General features: G+C 38.6%; 1 protein-coding gene across 5 annotated transcripts in view; it reads left to right on the forward strand.

The window, feature by feature from the left end:
• The window catches only part of KCNIP4 (potassium voltage-gated channel interacting protein 4), a 1,162,373-nt gene that overhangs the window by 940,713 nt on the left and 197,300 nt on the right, over positions 1-24,360 (forward strand). The window lies entirely within an intron of this gene.

A 24,360-nucleotide genomic window follows, 5' to 3' on the forward strand; every position in this document is an offset into this window, starting at 1 on the left:
ATATTATTTTTCAGTTTTGCTTACTTTTGGAACCCATTCCCCACCCCAGCTAGAAACAGAGAGCTGGAATCTTAATGGGGAGAAGAGATGAAGGTGAAGAAGTTGTACATTGCAATGGCCTCTAGCCAAGGTCATCAGGAGCACACCTGTGGTTGAACAATTTGGCTTCGTTGCTCTTTGCAGAGATGGGGAAGACATACCATGGAAAGCAGTGAGACATCTCAGCAAGGAGGTATTAGAAAGGACTTGACAGTATTTGAGCTTGTGTCAGGGGATTATGATTTTGGAAGTGGGGCTTTGCTCTGGATTGAATTAAGTCAAGAAGCCGGGCTAATTCCATGGTCGAGTATCTCAATAAATCTTATCTATAAGCAGTGAAGACTAGACAGAGGCCAAAGCTGTAATTGGCAAAGAAACAAGCTATAGTAACTAGGATGGGGGGCATTTGGTCATTTTTGTGGCTTACACAGAGTTCATATTTATGCCTCTTCTCACCTATAATTACAGAGTGGTCTTGTTTTTGTCTTGATTGATCAAAGGTACAGAGTGATCTTGTCTGATGCTGATATTCTGTGAGATTGGACTTGCTTAAATTCACTAAGGGAACACGAAGGCCCAGTTGATAAAGCAGGGCAGCTCCCACAGAATGGAAGGGGTCCGTTTTCTCCTCACACACGATCAGAAGGAGGGCAGAGTAAGGTGACAGGCAGATGTCTAGGGTATATAGCAGACAGATCTAAGTTTAAAGTTTACCTTCCTGAGCTTGAGTTCCTTCTTCTGTAAAATGAGGCCAATAAATCCAACCTTTCAAGATTGTTCTACGGAATACAAAAATATAAGTGAAACATGTAGCTAGTGCCTTGAATACAAATAGGAGCCAATAAATAAATGCCTAGCTTGTAATTATGTTGGGATAAGATGTTCAAATTCCTTGAGTTATACCAATGGTTCTCAAATTTTACTGTGTATCAAAATTACCTACATGACTTGTTAGACCACAGATTGCTGGACTCTAGCCTCAAAGTTTCTGATGCACTAAGTCTAGGTTAGGGTCTGAGAATTCACATTTCTAAGGATTTCTCACTTTAAGCTAACACAGCTGTCAAGGGCCAGCGCTTGGAGAAACACCGAGTTAGGCAGTAAACCCATAATGTGAGCAATGTGTTCACGGAGTTCTTTGGCACCTGTTAAACTTTATTCTGGAGCAGTGATGAGACTTTTGTTCTATAGTAAATATTTTAGGCTTTGAGGACATGCTGTCTATTATAACTATTCAACTCTGTTACAGTACAGAAGAAGCCGTAGGCAATATACAAATGAATACACGTGGCTATGCTCTGATAAAACTTTCTTGATAGACATGCAAATCTGAATATCATATAATTATTCTGTCACAAGATATAATTTTTGTAGTTTTATTTTTTAACCTTTTAAATGTAAGACAATGCTTAGCATGCAGAGAATGCAAACAGACAGCAGGATCAATTTGGCCTGTCACTGTAATTTGCCAACCCCTATTCTAGAGCTGGCAGTAAAGGAACCCATTGAGAAGGGATCTGAGGTTGGGGAGATATTGCTTTTTGGAGACTTGTCTAGATTTTCTGAGCCCTCAGTCTCATTGAATGGAGAGGGGTCTAGTCCCTCTTTGGGGTTTGATGAAATTATCTGCCAAATCAGCAAATAATTTGAATTGGCATGTATGTGTTTGTCCAATAAAATGTGCTCTCTTCCCTGATTCCGCATATTCAGGCCAATGTAGAGGTCATTATATAAAGTAAGGCATCCTCATGATTTTGTCACACAATGAGTCAGCGCTGGGGCTAGACATTTTGGGATGCCCTCTTACTGCTTTTCATTTTAGGTATCGTTGCCTCTAGGACAGGTGGCATTATGCCCTTTCCATTTCTTGAAAATGAAAGATGTTCAAGTCCTGAGTAAGATCACATTTCTCGAAGGGAGACAGACCCGAAGTCACTACACATCTCTACCTTTCACTGGCCACATGGTCTCAGTCAAGGTTTATTTTCCACCTTGACCTCAGTTTTCTCACATGTAAAATGGGGAGAATAATAGTAACTACGTCGTAAGAGTATCGTGAGAAGAAAATTACATATCTGCTACAATTCTGCTTAGCCCAGTGCCAGGAGCTGAGAGTTCAACAAATACTGAGTACTCTAACATTAGTATCACGGCCGTCTTTGTTCTTCACATCCATCATACCTGTTCCTAAACATGGTCATTCATTCAGTCTCTTAAAGAACAAAAACTCAGCTGAGTAAATAGGAAGGTCTAAATAGCTTTGTTGAATGATTCATGAATCTGGCAGTGTCCCATCTAGCAAGCAGAGGGGGCTCTGAGGAGTTGTATGAAATGCAAGGTTTTTATGGGAAGGAAAGTGGGGCAAAGAGTTAATAGCAGAAGAAAAGAAAGGATTTTTCCAGGCAAAGTCGATTTCCTTAGGGGGCAGACCAAGGAACGTTATCACACGGAATAAGCCATCTTCCTTTAAGGGATGGAGGGCACTCCTGTGACAAATTACCTCATTGGTGCTTATCAGAAAATTCCTGACTGACAGGTTAAAACTTACATTTCTGGGAGAGGTTGAAACTGCAGTTAGTTAAGGCATTAAGCCCTGGTTTGATGACTTGGCCTATGTGACACCATCTTGGGTATGTTCTGTTCTTTTAACAAATTATCCATGAAAGAAACGTTTTTAAATGTAATCCTTGTACCAGGCACTGTGCTAGTAATTGGGAACTGAAAGCCCAGACTTGGTGAATAGGGGTTTATATACAAATGAACATGCAAACACATCGGTTTAGTAAATTGCCCCGGTCTCACATCTGTGCAAGGATATGTGTGTCCCTCCAGGGACATACGGAAGAGACTGACTAGTCAGTCCTATTTAGAAAGGGGTGGAGGTTCAGGAAGGACTCGCAAAGGTGAGCTTTGAGCTAAATCCGGGTGACACTTTTAGCGCTCGGTATCACTCATTCTTGAGAACTACTGACAATTGATCAAACCTATTTTCACATTTTCAAGGATAACTCATGTTGATCCCAGTTTCTAAATCCTGACTCACATTTTATTCCCTTTTCTCCCACAATGCCTCATTTACTCAAATACACCCATATTTCTTCATGTAAGCCCTCACTAGAACCTATTCCCTGTCTTCATATCCTAATCTAAATTCAGTCAGTCTTGATATATGTTATACAACATAACACAATAATAATAAACTTTCATGCACTGTTCACCAAATCACGTCATTTGTGTAATTCATTTTCTCTTCAGTTACCTCAGTACAGAGTCAATTTTCCTTGTATTTCCACTGGGTCCAGAGCAGTAGAGAGTATATAATGGAGCCTCAACAAATACTTATCAGTGGGTTTCCCAGCTCCTTTTTTGATGGACTCTTTACTCTTTACTCTTTATACTTTTCCCATCTTAACTGCATCCCCCCCCCCCATTCTCTTCCAATCTGACTTTGTATTCTCACAACAGAAATCTCTCCAAATATGGGGGGACTGAGATCAGGCTCAAGAGTCTTCTGTATCACCTACAACATAAAATCTCCATGTTCTTTGCATCTGATACAAAGATGGGATCAGACCAGTCCCTTCTCTTCCTCCTTCTGCTATTTCTTGTTCCAGGAGCACTGAACCGAAGTTACTTGAATAGCTTCACGCTGTCTCCAGCTGCCACATTTTTGCATATACTGTTCTTTCTCCCCAAAAGCCCTTCCCTCCTCATATTCCTGGAAACAATTTTTCAACCTTCAACTCTTGGCTCATATTCTTCCTTCTCTAAGAAGCATTTCTTGGCTTCCTCAAGCATCAAAAGACACTCTGACTGTGGGGCTTCTCTGCCTCTGTGCCCATTTTATGCTCCATTGCTATCAAACCTATATTTCTCAAGCGCTCCATGCTGTTTCCTGCTTCATGCCTTTGCTTGCATGCTGAATGTCCCTCCTTCTAGAATACAAATCCCATCGGTCTTCACCTGATTAGCTCCTTCTCATTGTTTAAGCTCAGCTCTGGAGCCATCTGTTCCAGAAGCTTCCCTTGAACCACTTAGTTGGATTAAGTGTCCATTTCTGTTATCCTAAAGTACTCTATCTTAGCACTTCAAACTACATTAAATTCTTGATTTCTATGTCTTTCTCTTTTCCTAAATTTCAAGCACCACGTAGGCAGGCACTTACCTCTGTATTCTCAGTACCTTATGGAAAGGTTGGGTAGATAATGGATAGACAATTTATTCAGAGGTCTTAGTGATAAACTTCTCAGAGTTTTCACAACATCTTTTTTTAAGTGTTTATTTAAATTCCAGTTAGTTAGCATACGGTGTAATACTAGTTTCAAGAATACCATATAGTGATTCAACAATTCCGTACAACACCCAGTGCTCATCACAGTAAGTGGACTCCTTAATCTCCATCACCTATTACGCCCATCCCCCCACCCAGCTTCTCTCTGGTAACCATCAATTTGTTCTCTGTAATTAAGAGTCTGTTTCTTGGTTTGTCTCTTTCTCTCTCTCTCTCTCTCTCTCTCTCTCTCTCTCTTGCTCATTTGTTTTGTTTCTTAAACTCCACATGAGTGAAATCATATGACATTTGTTTTTCTCTAATTTTGCTTAGCATTGTACTCTCTAGCTCCATACATGTTGTTGCAAATGGCAAGGTTTCATTCTTTTTTATGGCTGAATACTATTCCATTGTGTGTATATATACCCCATTTTCTTTACCCATTCATTAACCGATGGGCACTTAGGGTGATTCCATATCTTGGCTATTGTAAATAATGCTGCTATAAACATAGAAGTGAATGTATCCCTCTGAATTAGTGTTTTTGTATTCTTGGGGTAAATACCCAGTAGTGTGATTGCTAGATTTTAGGGTAGTTCTATTTTTAACTTTTTGAGGAACTTTCATACTGTTTTCTACAGTGGCTATACCAGTTTGCAGTCCTACCAAGAGTACGTAAGTGTTCCTATTTCTCCACATCCTTGCCAACACTTGTTGTTTCTTGTGTTTTTGATTTTAGTCATTTTGACAGGTGTGAGGTGATATCTCATTGTAGTTTTGATTTGCATTTTCCTGATGGTAAGTGATGATAAACGGCTTTTCATGTGTCTGTTGGCCATCTGGATGTTTTCTTTGGAGAAATGACTGTTTATGTCTTCTGCCCATTTTTAGTTGGATTATTTGTTTTTTGGATGTTGCATTTTATAAGTTCTTTATATCTTTTGGATACCAGCCTTTTACTGGATACGTTATTTGCAAATATCTTCTCCCATGCCATAGATTTCCTGTTAGATTTGTTCCTTTGCTGTGTAGAAAATTTTATTTTGATGTAATCCCAATAGTTTATTTTTCCTTTGGGTTCTCTTGCCTCAGGAGACATATCTGGAAAAAAAAAGTTGCTACAGCCAATATCAAAGAAGTTACTGCCTATAAGTAAGAAGTTACATACCTAGATTTTTCTAGGTCTTTAATCCATTTTGAATGCATTTTTGTATGTGGCATAAGAAAGTGGTCCAGTTTCATTCTTTTGCATTCTTTTCCAGTTTTCCCAACACCGTTTGTTGAAGAGACTGTCTTTTTCCCATTGGATATTCTTTCCTCCTTTGTTGAAGACTAATTGACCATATAATTGTGGGTTCATTTCTGGGTTTTCTATTCTGTTCTGTTGATCTATGTATCTATTTTTGTTCCAAAATCATACTGTTTTGATTACTGCAGCTTTATAATATAACTTGAACTCCAGAATTGTGATGCCTCCAGCTATGCTTTTCATTTTCAAGATTGCTTTGGCTATTCTGGATCTTCTGTCGTTCCATATACAGTTTAGAATTGTTTGTTCTAGTTCCACAACAGCCTTGAACTGATATAATTTTTAGGGTTTTCAACCTTGACACTATTAATATTTTGAGCTAATTCTTCATTATGGCTGCTCTCCTCTGCATTCTAGGACAATTGGCAGCATCCCAGGCCTCTACCTATTAAATGCCAAGAGCACCTCTTCCTGAACTGTGACAACCAGAAGTGCCTCCAGGTGTTTCCTAACATCCCAGAGGCAGGAAGGCAGACAAAATCACCTCCTCTCATCTTGAGAACCATTGGGCTGAGGTCTGATCAAACATAGTGTACAAGCTTTTTTAATACACATATTTATAAATCATAAAGTTAAACTTAAGTCGGGGCACCTGGGAAGCCCAGCTGGTTAAGTGTCCAACTTTGGCTCAGGTCATGATCTTACATTTCTTGTGTTTGAGCCCCACATCGGGCTCTGTGCTGACAGCTCAGAGCCTGGAGCCTGCTTCGGATTCTGTGTCTCCCTCTTTCTTTCTGCCCCTCCGCCACTCACACTCTGTCACTCTCTCAAAAATAAATAAACATTTAAAAAAAAGTGAACTTAAGTCTAAAAACATCATAGATTGAAATTATTGGAAACCAAAACTGAGTGTTAAGAAGGAGTATGTTTTTCATTACAAAAGTAATAAACAGTCATCATAGAAATCTTATAAATACAGAAAAAGAAAGAAGTATGAAGAAAATACCCTTAGACCCACCAAAGGAAAACACTGGTAATATTTTCTATTTACTTTTAGTTTTTCCCACATAGACTTGTTCCTTTAAACTTCAAAATAATACTTAAAAATTATAAAATTTTATGTAGATTTAAATTCAGTATTAGAGCAGAAGAATTTTTATATTAGCTCACAAATCCTTCATAAATATTTTAATGCCTACATTATATTCTATAAATGTGTGTGTATAAATTACTTACCCTGATTTTAGGACATGGAAATTATTTGCATATTTTCCAGTATTTGAAAATTTGTTTAATAAAATCTTTGTGTATAAATTGTTTATATAATTAGAATTATGTTCTTTTTTTTAAATATGAAACTTATTGTCAAATTGGTTTCCATACAACACCCAGTGCTCATCCCAACAGGTGCCCTCCTCAATACCCATCACCCACCCTCCCCTCCCTCCCACCCCCCATCAACCCTCAGTTTGTTCTCAGTTTTTAAGAGTCTCTTATGTTTTGGCTCCCTCCCTCTCTAACCTTTCTTTCTTTTTTTTTTTTTCCTTCCTCTCCCCCATGGTCTTCTGGTAAGTTTCTCAGGATCCACATAAGAGTGAAAACATATGGTATCTGTCTTTCTCGTATGACTTATTTCACTTAGCATCACACTCTCCAGTTCCATCCACGTTGCTACAAAAGGCCGTATTTCATTCTTTCTCATTGCCACGTAGTATTCCACCATGTATATAAACCACAATTTCTTTATCCATTCGTCAGTTGATGGACATTTAGGCTCTTTCCATAATTTGGCTGTTGTTGAGAGTGCTGCTATAAACATTGGGGTACAAGTGCCCCTATGCATCAGCATAGAATTATGTTCTTAAGATAAGATCTTAGAAGAAGAATTAATGGGACAAGAGAATGAAATGTTTCAAATCTCTGGACATATATGTAAGGGCAAATTGCTTTTTAAAGGAATTGCACAATTCACTTGCCCCATCGTAACGTAAGTATCCCCAGTGGTTTGCACACTATCACTGTGCTATTGGTTAGGGGACATTTTGAAGGTCGACCCTAAAAACCATATTGGCCAGCTCAATGTTAAGAAACTGTCCTAGGGGTGAATTGCTAATGGCTTCTAAGCTAACATTAGGAATCTTATTTTGTGCGGACAGGAAATTTCCATTGTGGCCTGAAGATGTTCTTCCTGTTCTGTTGTCAATCAGGATGCTCTGTCTGTATGAAACAGTACCAGCCTTTCCCAATCATCATGCCCATCTTAGCAATCAAATTCATCAATTTTTCTTAGATGAATTTAAATGGCAGGGAGAGAGAGAAATGTCTCTTGTTAGAGACCTACTCAGCTCAAGGAAAAATTTGGTGTATTTTGTTCATGTAACAAGGTCTAAAACCAAGCATTATAGATACTTGACTAAGAAGATATGAAAATCTATCCAGTCAAACTCTCTTATGTTAAATAGGTCATGATAAAGTAATTAGGCACATAGAGTCCCTTTGTGAATTAATGGTAGAGCTTGCTTGCTGAGGCAGAGCAATACTGAGGTTAGGAAACACTGAGCTTTGAAGACAGAAAAGACATAGGGTCAAATCCTGCCCCTGAAATATGCTGGCTGTGAGTCCTATGCAAATCTCCAGACCTGTCTGGACTTCCATTCCCTTGCCCACAAGATGGAAATCACCATTATATGAACTTCATAGGTCTTTAAAATTTTCCAGTAACTTTGAGACAGAAGAGTTTAGAGACAAGGCACTGACTGTATTGTAATTCAAAATTTCTTTTTTTTAAATTTTTTTAGTGTTTTTATTTATTTTTGCAGGAGAGAGAGAGACAGAGCATGAACGGGGGAGGAGCAGAGAGAGAGGGAGACTATTCAAAGCAGGTTCCAGGCTCTGAGCTGTCAGCATAGAGCCCAACACGGGGCTCGAACTCACAAACTGTGAGATCGTGACCTGAGCCGAAGCTAGACGCTCAACTGACTGCGCCACCCAGGCGCCCCATGTAATTCAAAATTTCTAATGATTACTTTGTCTCCCCTTACATAACTATTGGTAGGAAGGATCGCAGACACTGTGAGCAGAGTTGCCAAAAATACACATTTCTTTATGTTGATTCTGAATATTTTGTGTTGCAATTTATACTAGGTTGCATATCAGACAGTTCATAGGTATTTTCTATAACCACTTTTATAGATGAGAAAATTTGTTCAAAGAGGCTATATAACTTGTCTACTTTATGAGCAATCAAACAGTAGAATTGGAATCAACCACAGACTTCAGAAGCTAGAGCTCACATTTTCTCATTCTGACCTTCCGTATAAGAGCTAAGTTTTTGTTTTCATTTTCTAAATCTCTGCGATACGTGAAGAAATACTCTAACATCTCTGGATTAGTAAAATCAACATAGTATATTTGGGGCCAGTTACTTTCTCAGACATCCATTTGAATAGAATTAAGTAGGAGTGACTTATATATGTTAATAAACACCTAATTATTAATGACCTGGTCACAGAAACTCTCTAATAAATAAACAGGAAATAATGAAGGTCTGGCAGCAATGAAGTAAATTGGTGATATGATTTCAAATTTGAACAAATTACAGGGGACAATGGATAACTATAAAATAGTTAGAACACTTGGGGTGCCTGGGTGGCTCAGTCGGTTGAGCATCAGACTTCAGCTCAGGTTGTGATCTCACAGCTTGTGAGCTGGATCCCGCATCAGGCTCTGTGCTGACAGCTCGGAGCCTGAAGTCTGTTTCAGATTCTGAGCCTCCCTCTCTCTCTGCCCCAACCCACTCGCATTCTGTCTCTGTCTCTCTCAAAAATAAACATTAAAAAAATGTGTTTAATAAATAAATAATTTAAAAAATAATTAGAACACTCAGGCACCTAAATAAATAGCCACATCCCACATCTGTCTTCACTATACCCAGCCATTCCTACATATCACTACTGCATTGAAGAAGAAATTACCAGAGGCTTCTAAATATCACCTGAGTAAGAAGTAGGGTGAACACCTTGCTGCAAATGTTCAAGGAGACACGGAGTGAATTAGCCAAATGCATTCCTCATGACAATAGGTGATTGTCTAGCTAAAACTCTCTTTGAAAATGTACCTCATTAAAAATGTGCACAAAAGTTCTAGGTCCCTAATAAGATTTTAGACTAAAAATATCATGCTCCAAATAGTAAGCTGGCCTCAATATTGTTGTATATCTCTTTTATAATACATCAACAATGAAACTCACACATAGCTTAGCATTTTATAGGTGTACTCGAGGGAAAACACAAAATCAGCGAAGAATTCCCATAGTTGCAAATTCTTTGTGAAGTTCAGAGTTGACCTGTCTAGCAAATGTATTCAAAAACACACATTTTACAATAATAGGAACTATTCTTGCTAATGGCTGTTTAAGGGGAGCGGGGAAATTTTTCCATGAAGACCAATCTCTTCACCTCACCCCACTCCAGAGGGACCTGAATATGTCTGTTTTTAAGGGGACAATTTAAGCCCTGGAATAATTATTTAAGGAAAGTCTGTCAGCTACTTTCAATAAGTTTTCTCAGGCTGGGAATGGAGGGAAATATTTCAAGTGGGAAAAAGTGGTTTGAAACCGTGTTCCATGACAGCTACACCATGAACTGCCTCGTCTTAGAGAACTTTCCACTCACTTCATTTTGAATGGTGTCAGTGGGGGCGTTCCTTACGGTGCCATGTTCTTTGCTCTTGGACCTGGCTTATGCTTTGCATGGTAAGCCACAGACAGTCTGCTGATGTTTCAAGCACATTATGTATTCTGACATATCAAGAGTATTAGTCTGAAGCCAAACTCACAGATAAGCAGGGATAAAAGATAAGAATTGACTAACTCTGGTTATCCTTTCCTTGATTTCTTCTTCTTGTTCCTTCTTCTGAGTGCTGGGGCACTGGAGTGGCTCAGTCGGTTCAGTGTCTGACTCTTGACTTCAGCTCAGGACACAATCTCATGGTTCCTTCATTCAAACCCTGCATTGGGCTCTGTGCTGATGTTGCAGAACCTGCATGGAATTCTCTCTCTCCCTTTCTCTCTTCCCTCCCCCCACCCCCGCCCAGTCTCTCTAAATAAGTAACTGAGTAAGTAAATAAGTGAATAAATAAATAAATAAATAAAGCTGGGTTCTGATCCCATTAACATGTATCTATGGTGGGAGAGAGTAGAGGCAAATCCCAAGTAGAGGGTTGAAAGTTAAATTAATTACATTATTATTTCATTCTTTTCACCTTCTGTTGGTTAGAGAATTTGATTAAATAGAATTAAATAGAACTATGTAGAATTATTTAAAGTGTCATGAAATTAAGTAAACAAATGAGAGATTCCCCCCCCCTCGACCCTGTATGCTGCTAGAGAATATTTATGTACTGTACCTCCTAATTAAAATGATCTTCCCCCAAATTTTCTAGCATAATGGTAAGTCTGACTCCATAGGTGAGAATTAGGATCCTTTACATTGGACTTGGCCCTGTCCCATCTCAGCATCAGTTACTCCATATTAGCTCTGTTTTTCCTTCAAAGATGAGAAGATATTTAAATATTTATTTCTGATGATATCAACTAAGCACTCAGTATAGTCAATATTCACAACATTACTGCTCAAGAATAAACATGATGAGCATAAAACAGGCTTAACAAGTGGTTCCAAATAATTTTTGTGCCAGAATTTTAACCCAGAGTAGCTGGAGAAATCATCAGAAAAGAAGATGAAGGCTAGAATGTTCACTTAGTTATTGCACCCCCACAAAAAAAAAATTGCTTAGCTTCAGGCTGAAGAACACTCACTTTCTTTTTTTTAATTTTAATTATATTTTTTTTAAATTTACATCCAAATTAGTTAGCATATAGTGCAACAATGATTTCAGGAGTAGATTCCTTAATGCCTCTTACCCCTTTAGCCCATCCCCCCTCCCACAACCCTTCCAGTAACCCTCTGCTTGGTCTCCATATTTAAGAGTCTCTTATGTTTTGTCCCCCTCCCTGTTTTATGTTGTTTTTGCTTCCCTTCCCTTATGTTCATCTGTACTGTGTCTTAAAGTCCTATGGGGCACCTGGGTGGCTGAGTCGATTAGGCCTCTGACTTCGGCTCAGGTCATGATCTCATGGTTCGTGAGTTTGAGCTCCGCATCGGGCTCTGTGCTGACAGCTCAGAACCTTGAGCCTGCTGTGGATTCTGTGTCTCCCTCTCTCCTGCCCCTCCCTTGATCACTCTCTCTCTCTCTCAAAAATAAACATTACAATTTTTTTAAAAAGTCCTCATATGAATGAAGTCATATGATATTTGACTTTTTCTGACTAATTTTTCTTAGCATAATACCCTCTAGTTCCATCCACGTAGTTGCAAATGGCAAGATTTCATTCTTTTTGATTGCCGAGTAATACTCCATTGTATATATGCCACATCTTCTCTTTCCATTCATCCATCGATGGACATCTGGGCTCTTTCCATACTTTGGCTATTGTTGATAGTGCTGCTATAAATATAGGGGTGCATGTGCCCCTTCAAAACAGCATACCTGTATCCCTTGGATAAATACCTAATAGTGCAATTTCTGGGTCATAGGGTAGTTCTATTTTTAATGTTTGAGGAACCTCCATACTGTTTTCCAGAGTGGCTGCACCAGTTTGCATTCCCACCAACATTGCAAAAGAGACCCTCTTTCTCTGCATCATCGCCAACATCTGTTGTTGCCTGAATTGTTAATGTTAGCCATTCTGACAGGTGTGAGGTGGTATCTCATTGTGGTTTTGATTTGTATTTCCCTGATGGTGAAGAACACTCTCTTTCTTTGTTGCCAGATCAATATCTCTTTTCTTCTAATGATTGTTAATAACCTATATGGTCATATAGATCATCATAAGAATGATGATATAAAAATAATGAAATATTTGAATCATATATTTTCACTATGGTCGAGGTATGTTTCTTAGCTTCATGGCAAAATCTAATTTTCAACCCAATCAGTAGGTGGTGTGGCCAGAGGTAGACTATGTATGGTGGTCAAGAGTATACGTTTAAGGAGGTTTGGATTCCTGAGCATTGTTTACAAGATGTGGGGTCTTGGACAAGTTATTTCAGCTTTCCAAAATTCAAGCTTGTCTTATGTAAAATAGCAACAGACCTTCATTGGGTTGTTGTAAGAACTAAGGGTTGAGGAATGTGTGTGTGTGTGTGTGTGTGTGTAAAATACAGATTCCAAAGTAAATAATGCTCAATAAATGGCAATCCTGTAGTCATATATAATAATGTGTATCCAATTACTTTTATACTGAGAATATAACAAATTCAAAAGTTGTTTAAAGACAATCCAGAGAAGTTTTATAAGAGACTTTTTAAAATCATACTTGTGCCACATTCCTACCAAAAACCGTAACTGAGAAGTTGGCGTGCATGCTTGTTGAAATAGACCATGCTTCGTGAGCTGTTTACCAAGGGAAGAAATCAACTTGAACAACTACTCTGGCACTCACACCATGTCCATTCCTGTCTGATTTTACCCATGTGTTCATCGCCATTGAAATTACCTGCCTGCTCTCCTCCATCTATTTGGGGCTAGGCTGACTTTAAAATCAAGCCTAGTCCCCTTTTAATTTTTTAACCTCCTCTTTCCTTATGATTTTTACTCCACAAAGTCCACTTTCCTGTTCTCTTTTTACTTTTTGTTCCCAGTGTGTGTTGTATCATTCTCTTACATAAAAACTTCTTGACAACGGGAAGCATGTCTTGTTCCTTCATTATCCATAAGACAAAAAGCACCTTTCCTAGTACATGTAGGATTTCCTCTATCAATCATTGCTGCTTAATCTGAAAAAAGTACATGTAGAAAAATTACATGATTCCTTGAGTAAAAAAAAAATACCAAATTCCTGAATAATAGGATTTAATTCATAAAAGAAATCATAATTCATAATAGCATATTATTTTATTGTGGATAAATCACCATGATATGGACTCCAATTTTATTTTTGCCTTAGCTTTTTAAGAAGAGAGATACATTTTTATTCCTATTTTACAGAAAAAATAAAGATTAGAGAAATTAAATGGCCTCCCAATGATATTCTGTCAAAATATTCTAACTATTTATGCTTTATTATAAGTCCAGATCTGATGGGTGATAGATGAATTGAAGCAACTTTGGAGATTTGGGTAAATGTCTTAAAGCTGAGATTGCATGTTAGTTATAAATCATATTCTCACTACTACAAATTTTTCTTTCTAAGCTTGTTTTTGGAAAAAATGGGACAAACGTAGCTTGTTGGTTTCAGTGTTGGGATCGATGACTAATATTGCTACTCTGATATCTGCCCTTGTTCTGACTATCAGGGTTTTGAAGGGAGATGGATAAATAGCATCCCTTTTCTTCCCACCTTATTTTGAATGAATAATAAAGACAAAAGAATGGAAGAGAGAAAAATGCAGTCTGTTGATGGTAGAAACCAGATGGAGGTTGTAGCTCCATGTGAGAGCCTCCCGGACTTGCTGACTGGATTCAAACTAGACAGACCTGGCCTCTCAGTCACAAGCAATGCTGCCTGGGATGGACACCCCACCCCCCGGACTCAACCTCCCCAGCCACAGTCTCTGAAGGGTGGTGCTGCCCAAGGGAGACTGAGGTTTAGAAGAATGCAGGGGAATCTTCCTCTTTGTGGGGAGTTTACTCCCAGAAAAACACAATGGAGAACATGCACAGAGCAGGAAAGCTATTCCTCCTAGATTTACTAATCAGATAAGTCATTCCTCCACAAGGAGAGAGGGAGTGAAAACCAAGTGATGCCATGATGGTTTAGGGAAGATGTGTCATCATGGAAACCAAAGGGTGGGGAGGAGCTTCTTTCCTAACACTGACCTGTGGATAATCTCCAAATAGAAAGGGCTCATTTCAGGAGTTACACACATGGGTTGTTAATTATAAAGCCACTCTTAATCAGAATGTGTGGAAATATTTATGGGTTGTGTGTGCAGTACTTTCATATTTCCTTATGTAGAAGTGGATTTTTTGTTTATTTTCACTGCATTCCAGGGGCAACTACATTTTGTCTGCGGACCCCTAGAATCCGAATCTCCAGGGTACTTGATTCTCATGCAGGTTCTCTGGTTCTATTTTCAAATTTTAATCTTGAGACCTGAGTCTCCGCTTAGCAGTTTTAAGAAGCACCCAGGTGATTGCAAGACAATTTAAGTTTTTGAAACACTAACAGAAAGTTTAGTTATTGAAATCAATTTCCATTTATCAAAAAAAACCTTGTATATTTCAGAGGTACACTATTTGTTCATTTCCAGCAATAGTTTGAATTGTTGCCTCTGATGAGTTTTGGGAATCTTTCATTTTCCACTGGAGATCAGTGTATTCATTTCCCAAAACCATAAGCGTCTTTCAAACCCTCAGAAGTTGGAGCTTTATCCACAAAGAAGATTTTGTGTGATCTGTTGTAGAGTATGGAGGCTTGATGACATTGAATAGCTTTTTAGTTTCTGATGTTTTCTTTATTTGAGCAACCAAAGATGGTTTTAAACATTTCCTTTGTTTCTTGAATAGTCCCAAACATAAAAATAATTTATTGCACATTTTGTGATCTGCTTTGGGAGTTATTATCGAAATGCTAATAAATAGAAACTTATTTTTTACTGAATACTTAAGTTCTATTTTATTTTTTCTTGGGCTCTTTTTGTTCTGAGGAATTCATATCTAGTTATACAGTGAAATAGCAATGGAAAAATGTTTCTCATTAGTCACAATTTACTAAATAGGCAAAGGATTAAGAATGTTAGTTTTCCATGGGGCGCCTGGGTGGCGCAGTCGGTTAAGCATCCGACTTCAGCCAGGTCACGATCTCGCGGTCTGTGAGTTCGAGCCCCGCGTCAGGCTCTGGGCTGATGGCTCAGAGCCTGGAGCCTGTTTCCGATTCTGTGTCTCCCTCTCTCTCTGCCCCTCCCCCGTTCATGCTCTGTCTCTCTCTGTCCCAAAAATAAATAAACGTTGAAAAAAAAAAATTAAAGAATGTTAGTTTTCCATGACATAAGTTATACCAGAGAAGAGCAGAAGTCTGTTTTCAAAAATATAAAAACTCTTTGATATACATACTTCATGTGCATGATCCTAGTTTGTCCAGGCTGCTGTGATAAATTACCATAGACTGGGTGGCTTAAACACCAAACATTTATTTCCCACAGTTCTTGGGGCTGGAAGTCCAATATCAGGGTGCCAGCCCAGTAAGGATCTGCTGAAAATTATCTTCCAAATTTCAGACTGCCATCTTCTCATTATATCCTCCCATGGTGGGGAAAAAAGCTAGTTAGCCCTCTGGCCTTTTCTTATGAGGGCACTAATCCCATATATGAGGACTCCACCCTCATGACCTAATTACTTCCCAAAGGACTCACCTCCAAATACCATCATATTGGAATTAAGATTTCAATATATGAATTGGTGGGGCGGGGGGGGGGGGGACACAAACATCTAATCTATCGCACAAAACCCCCAAGTCTCCATGGGTTCTCCCTTATCCTCACATCTAAAACTGCATATCTGCTTCCCTTTCTTTTAGGATCATCTGACCCCCTTTCCTGCTTTATTTGTCCCCATAGTACATCACTCCCTATAGACTTTGTTTTCTTTAAGGTCGCCTTAGTTGGTTTTGCTTTTTGGGTTCACTGTTTGCTTCCTAGCCCCTGAAATAGTGCTGGAACTTTGTAGATGCTCAGTATTAGTTGGCTGAATTGGATACATTCCAGTCAGAGTTTCAGTGGGTTGTCGTCCCTGCTAGATGGGGAGCCTTCTCAGGATGAGGACACTGCTTTGCACGACTCTGCATTCCCTGCACATACTCCTGGCTCCCTGCTCCCTATGTATATGGTGAAAGCTTTTCTGGGACATTCACGGCCAGAGAGTTTCACCGGGAGGCAGAGCAGGGACAAGCACCAAGTGTCCGTGGCCAGAACACGAGAGAGTTTGGCTCATAGAGTTTTCGGTGACTGGGAAGGAGCAGCTCCTTTATTGCTTCCCAGGCTGTACCTAATTTTGCCAAAGTGTTTCTGAAGAAAATCATTTAATACAAACCTGGTCATCCATATCCACTGTTCCTTGCCTGAATTGTTTTAGAACTCTGTAGGGCATAAGAATGTTTACAAGTACTCTTGATTTCTTATAAAATATTTTAGGAAAACAACTGGAGGCTCATTGAAGAAACTCCAACGTCGGACAAGGGGGCAATCAAACTCAGTCCCTGAACACATACTTTCATCATCTGCACTTCTTATTTAACTCTAACCATTTGGAGAACTGACAAAAAAAACACATTAGAAGTGCATTTTTGTTATGGAACTTCTTCTTCCTTTTTATACACGATTACAGTATGTCAATACTGACATTAAGCAAGACAATAGCGATCTTGAAAGAAAAAGAAATAATGGCAAACACTGACCTGAGCCTGCTGCTATTCAAAGCACTTTGTATGTTATGATCTCATTTAATCCTTGTAATAACTCGATGAGTAGATAGTCTAATTTTCCTCATGTTGCAAACAATTTTAAGGATTGTGCCCAAACTCACATGGCTGTGGAACCAGGGTTTGAACATAGGTAGTTTGGTTGCAGAGCCCATTTTTGACAACCATATACCAACTTTATTAATGATTTGGTTTTCTTCCTAAAGGGTTCAAAGTTGGAAGAGAGATATATAAACAAAAATGTCATAAAACATGATAAAAGTGGTGTGATACAAAGAAAGACAAAGCACCAAACTCTGTTTCCTGGAGCTGGGGAAAGCTTCTAAGAGAGATAGCACAGTGGGCTTTGAGGGATGAGTGGAAGTTTTCTGGTAGAGGAAGGAGACAAAGACTAAGGATAGAAAGAGGAAAAATTTTAATAATCAGTCTCCGTTATGACTTTACTTATGCTAGTTTTAGTAATTCCCATCCATGCTCTTTCTTCCAGGTAATATTTGAGCATTTTGGAACTAAATCTTAACCTGTGTTTATTTGTTTTTTTTGGTTTTTTGGGGGCTTTTTTTGTTTGTTTTTTAATTTTTATTCTTTTTTTTGGGGGGGGTGGACAGAGAGAGACAGAGCATGAACGGGGGAGGGGCAGAGAGACAGGGAGACACAGAATCGGAAACAGGCTCCAGGCTCTGAGCCATCAGCCCAGAGCCCGACGCGGGGCTCGAACTCACGGACCGCGAGATCGTGACCTGGCTGAAGTCGGACGCTTAATCGACTGCGCCACCCAGGCGCCCCAATTTTTATTCATTTTTGAGAGAGAGACAGACAGAACATGAGCGGGGGAGGGGCAGACAGAGAGGGAGACACAGAATCTGAAGCAGGCTCCAGGCTTCAAGCTGCCAGCACAGAGCCCAATGCGGAGCTCGAACACACAGACCACAAATCATGACTGGAGCCGAAATCAGATGCTTCACTGATTGAGCCATCCAGGCGCCCCAACCTGTGTTTATTTGTAAATAAATATGTAGGTCACTATCTGAAACAGTAACAAGTTAAATGCTATCTAAGTGCACATCATTATAGGATAGCCAATGTAATAATAGAAGACAGTGAACACTTCCTGTTAAAGATAATTATTTAAAAGTATAGTCATTTTGACTACCTGTTGTCAGGAGCTGAGAGGTGGGTCGTGTTGTCCATTGGCCGTATGACTATCGACTCTTATGCTATTCTTGAGAAATGGCCTTAGAGCACATGAAAAGTACCTTATTTTACACCCTCCTTCCCTCTTCAGTGTTATCTGCTAAACTCCGTGCAGCAGGCAGTAAATGAACCTTTTCCACCTGGCCAGAGTAATCGTATAGAGATTTATATACACCTAATGATTTCAGTGTGTTCCACGATGGTTGGATTTCAGGTTTGCTTGGCTTCCCACAACTTGAAGGATTAATCCCAACACTGTTCCCAGAAATGCCAATCTTTTCATAGGCTGTGTGTGTCCATCACTTTCCTCCCCTAGTAAGAGGGTGTATGCCATTGCTGGTTTTCACACTAGTGAAAATCAACATACCTCTTTCCAGGCACTGTTTGATGCCAGAGACATGAGCAGGATTGAGTACCCTGATGCTTCTTGTCAGCTACAGATACTTGCTAATTTGTCTCAGATTATGTTAGAGGTGTGCATGTCTCCCAAATCGTTGAGCTCCATGGGAGCCATCCTGTAATAAACCTCTAAAAAAGATACTATTGCTTATCTCTGCAAAATAAGTGGCATTTGGGAAATGACTGGTCCAAAGTCTTCTTTTCTTCCTTAATTCAGTTGAAAATAATTCTAGGTATAATGATACATCTACTGAAATCTGTCTAAAGGAAAGCCACACTTTGTTCCTCTTCACCAGTTTTTATTGTACAGGAAGAGGGAAAGAGTCTGCATTTGCTCTCGCCTCCAGAGGAATCTGTAACTTTTCTGGCTTACTCAACAGTGTGAAGTGGTTAGAAGATACAGTGGGTTTCTATTGCCCTTTGGCTTTAGTGGAAGACTTTCTTTTCCGTGCATTTCTCCCATAGGCACCCTATTTTCCAGCTGAGGGAATGAGCACAGTGATGGGTTTTGTAGACGTCACACTGGATTTGTGTTCTCCTGAAGAGGCAGTTCACTGGCCATTAGGAACCCCGCCTACCACATCCTCTGGGCCATTAAAGTGAATCACCTGAGTCCAGTGAATTTCACACGGCTCCTTCTATAACACTAACATTGCATACTTTCCCATAAATGCTTATTGAGTAAGGTTCCAAACATATATACAAACCAAATCATGACTTTTAGATAATTCTATACTTTCTCAGTTTGGTTATTAAATTATAATTATTAACACTAATATATAAAGCAATTTATATGCTTACCATAACTATAGTAGTACCCCAGGGGGTTTCCACATGTATTTCACTATTTGTCTTCATACCCCTTTATGTCAGGAAAGGCACGGATCATTGTCTTATTTCCCAAGGTCATTGGCATTGTAGTACAAGAGTATAGACAACCTGCTCCAGGTCATGTGGTTGATTCGTAAGGAGACTACTGGCCCAATAGCAGGACATGGGCTTTGAATCCAAACAAGTCTAATTTCTAATTTTTTTCTCTCTTCCTTTTTTCTGTGCTTTTAAGAATTGGAATGGTACTAATAAACCTAATGCATACATCAGATCTGTGCATATCTGTGGCTGAGGTGAACTTCAATGTATTTAGAAATGCTTTGTATTTTATAGATGCTTTACAAATGTTAGTAATCATTTGTGTTTTTCTGACTTCTGTTAGGTGCTCTTTCCTCAAATAATTCTGCCCAGTTCTAGCAAAAACTGTCCTATCAAACACCTCATAAATTTATAATTGGTAACTCTTCTTTTGTAAAGGATTATGTTTTATGTCTTGCTTTGGCTGCTAGGAAGCTCAATACCCAATTTAAAACCCATACCGACTAAGTGTTGGGATCATTATATTTCCCTAACCTGGCTTTATTTTTTTTTACTCATCTTTTATTTTGCTTAATCTATTGTTTTATTCTTCTGCAGTGAATATACATTTTTGAACACCACCTCCAATGAGGTTGGAAAAAATTAACAAAACAATAACTACCTACTTAATAGTAACGATGAAGTCAGAGAAAACTTAAAAGAAAGCACTCTGAATTTTAACCATATGACTCTGTATGTAGGTAAAATTTTATTTCTTCCTAAGTATAATTTAATTACAAGATACCAAGCATTTATTGAATGCCTATGTAATGCAAGGTACACTGGGGCTCACTGAGAATGGAAGAGCAGATTCTTATCAAAATGTGTATGATCAGATTTAGAAACTCATGCATAGACATTAGTTTTAGATGTTAGAAGTCGAACAAGTATCAGGAATATGCAAAGAAAAATAACACAAAGGATGGCCATGTAATAAATGAGCATTGCTGAGAAATAAAAATGTAAACCCCCAATTTATCTCCTTCCTTCCATTCAAATGATTAGCACCCAAATTCATACTATATTCTTCCCCTTTTCTCTCTGGGAAAATTGGAATAATGAAAGGAGGGTGTTACTGAAATTATAACAGAAAGAATTGAGTGACATCTCATAGATGTGTGAATTTATGTAATTTTTTTCTTAATGGACCTCAGTTTTCCTATCTGTCAGATGAAATTAGGATCCCTAAAATTTCTTTAAACTGTAAGGTGCTTCACTCAGAAGTAGCTTCAAATTGCCACTTTCTGAAGTGATAAATTATATTTATTCCAAAATAAAAATGATTTCACTTTATGCAATAAAGTTACAAAGTATATGATAAATAGATTCTTTTAATGTGTTGAATAATTAGCTACTTAAAGGGACACACTGGAAAATCATTTTGTCAAATGCAAAGAATGCTAGCGATAGAAGCAGCCCAGCATTAATCAGGACAACCCTCTCATTTTGCAGATGAGGAACTTGAGGCTTAAAGAGGGATTGAGAGGATTGCACAAAGTCAGACTCTAATCTACAGAGCTGGTGGCTGAAGGCTTCCAATACTTACTATGCTATCAGTGTCTGTTCACAGAAATCTTGTTTCTACCAGGCAGTAGAAACCTATTCTATTCACTTCTGGGCAGACTTCATAGTAAGATCTGTTTAAGGGACAAAGGCTGTACAGACCAGAGTTCAGTAATAGAGAAAAGGAGTAGTCTATCAGATTTAAGAAGAAAAGATTTTATTAGCAGGTATTAGGGGGCAGTTGAAAAGGCTGGAGAAACAAATGCTAGGAAGCACGTCTAAAAATGACTCCCAACTCCCAGACCCATCCCACGTCTGCTGTGATCAGTGAGACTAACCATTGCCGCATGAGTCCCCCATATCCAGGGGCTGAGGTCAGAGAACTACACTGCTTCTGCCCCAGCCCTGCCTCTCTCCCCTCCACTCCAAATTCAAATGGAATGGAAATATGGAATGCTGACTGCAGGGGAGTCTAGATAAGACAGGACTTAACTTCTCAGTCTCTACAACAAAGGATGACTTGAGAAGGAGGTCAAAATAGATATTAGGTGAAACAATTGAGACTGTCTGCCAGAAATCCAGGAGAGTGCTAAAAAAATAGGATTAGGGGATCCAAGCCACATCATGTGAGGAACAATATAAGACAGAGATGACAAATAGATTTCATTTTGCCAGCCAGTTCTAGCTAATTGGCTGCCAAGAACAAAGAATTGAGAAAGATTTGAGAAATGCATCTGGGCCCAGCAGGATAAAGCCCAGTGACTGATTAGTGATGTCGGCCAGAAATATGGGCATGAAGCAATCAGAGTTGTATGAATGCCACATATATCCCGTACATCAGTTGCTGCCTGATCAGCTTGGTTGCAGATTATCCCATAATGCCTTATGGCACTGTTGATGTTGCTGTTGTTTAATTAGATCTTGATTGGCTTCTTTGCAATGTCATGATGATCGTGCCTTATTGAATAAAGCAAACTATCAATTATTAGATGAGTTAATTATCCCCTCACCCTACATCTTACTTGATATACATTAAGTTAGTATCTATTGATATGATTTTAAAATCTCAACCATTCCATCAAAAATCATTAAATCGGTGTTTGCTTTGCACAAAATAGCATCATATGCCATGGTTTCAGGCTTAGCGAGACCCAAGTTTTTAAGGGATTTCCCCAAGCCTCCTCTTAAAAAGAATGTTTTGTCCATGTTTTCAGAATCCCAAGAGGTCAATTTGGAGCAACTTAGATGGTGTACTTGTTTATGGACCATGGCCTCAGTTTATAACTTTAAGTCCATCCAGTTTTTTTTTTAATGTTCTTGTCATAACTTTACCTTGAGCTTCTCTGTTTACTTGAGCTGATACTTGTTCATAAAGATAGTTTTACTCTGAGAATGTGCAGACATGCATCACATAGAATGGATACACTTAGAACTTTGAACCGGGGATGTTGATTTATTATTTCTGTAGAATATTCTTAAATACTGCACAGAAAGGCTGCCCACTTCTTGAGAAAGACAGGGAAGTATTCTGTGTGACTACTTACTAACTCTCATGGCCTGCAGTCAGTAGGGAAAGACTGAATCATATTCTAGGAGAAGAAGAAGAAACTGACCCATTTTTGGTGATTGATAATGACTCTCCTTCAATAAGTTCATGAAGAAGACCACTTGTTGGGGAACATTGGTAAAGTTAGAATGAATATTTGTGGCTGTGGAATACAAAATGGATCTCATTAACACCAACCATTTACTGAATACATTACGGTGTATTTATTATTATGTACAATGTGTTTTTATTTTTTATGCATTGTGTAGGTCTCATGATATGGAAATCTCAAGTTACATCTGGTCATTAGGGGTCTGACAGATACAATGAAAAGGTGGATGTGTGACAAATGAACTCTGCACCAAGCCATTATGAGGCTCCTTGTGCAGAGACACAGAGCTCTTAGGGTGTATGGCAGAGGAAAAGGTAACTAACTTATGCTTCACTGGCTGAGAAGAAGAACCATTGGTTAAGCAAAGACTCAAATCCACACTTCACCATTTAACAGCTGTAACCTTGGCAAGTCATACAAGTTCAGGGTCCTCATCCCCAGGGACTGTTACAATATTAAATCAATAATTAGTTTTTTGATCTGGTATAAAATCAGTATCACAAATTAGTAATTCTAAAGTTGTATGAGTCAGGTAAGGAGAAAAGTTATACTTTCTAATGTAAATCATTTCTAAATAAGAAAATATTGCTGAACCTTTTATGATATTTTTACAGCCTTTGGACATAGCATTTTTGATTTAGCAAAATTTACTTCTTGTCAAGGTTTCTATTACTAGGTAATACAATTCTGTAGTTTTCAGGGTGATAGCCAGGGAAGAGTAAATGTAATAATAACTTCAGAACTTCCTATTGTGACCACTGAATTCTTAAATAACGTCACTGTCAGTGGATAAAGGAGTTTTGAGATGATAATGAAAATGTTAATTCTAAATCTGAATAAAATTAAGTGCCCTTTGCTCCTTGCATATTTGAATCCATGAAAATGCCTACCCATAATCCTCCTGTTTGGGCACTGGGCTTGGAGGAGGGAGGCAACCACTGACATTTTGAGAAAAAAAAATACTTTGGAATAGATTATGGTAGAAATATTTGGCAGTAATATTTATTATTATAATCTCAATCTCTTCCACTGTGAAGTTTGTTACAGATAAATCATAAAAGCAAAAATTATATTTTTTCCTTATTAAAAAATGTGTTTGCAGTGCAATCAGATTATTCATTTACAATCACTCACTGGTATTTATTTATGAAGTGCCTACACCAGGCACCTTGTCACTTACACGATGTAACAGTTAGCAAAGCATACATTTATTATTGTTGCAGGAGGAGGTTGAGTTTGCTTTTTAAAAACTTTATCGTATATATTTTTAAAAAGAAGGAAAGAGCAACTGCTTTTTGAATGCTCTGTTTCCAAATCTATTGTGCTATCTTTAACTACTTAAGCAGGGCCAGATTTTCCTCCTCCTGTTTTCTGGCTTTCTTCCATCAGAAAAGTAAAGTCATTAGCTCAGTAGAACACAGTATTGCAGGCTCAACACTCAAATGAATAGATATATTGTTGGTCTGGTCTCAGTTATAGTGTAACTTCACTACCTTTAGGCAGAAGTAGATGATGCCTATTCAAAACAGGTGTATGAGGGTGTTTGTAGGGGAAGAGGGAGGAAGGGGTTAGTATTTAGTGTTCTGTCAAACAGGAAAGTCCATGAGCAGAAGCTGCTCGTTCCCATGTGAGCCTTAAAAAAAAGATCATATGCTAATTA

This window comes from Prionailurus bengalensis, chromosome B1 (assembly GCF_016509475.1).
Source record: "Prionailurus bengalensis isolate Pbe53 chromosome B1, Fcat_Pben_1.1_paternal_pri, whole genome shotgun sequence".
Classification (NCBI taxonomy): Eukaryota; Metazoa; Chordata; class Mammalia; order Carnivora; family Felidae; genus Prionailurus; species Prionailurus bengalensis.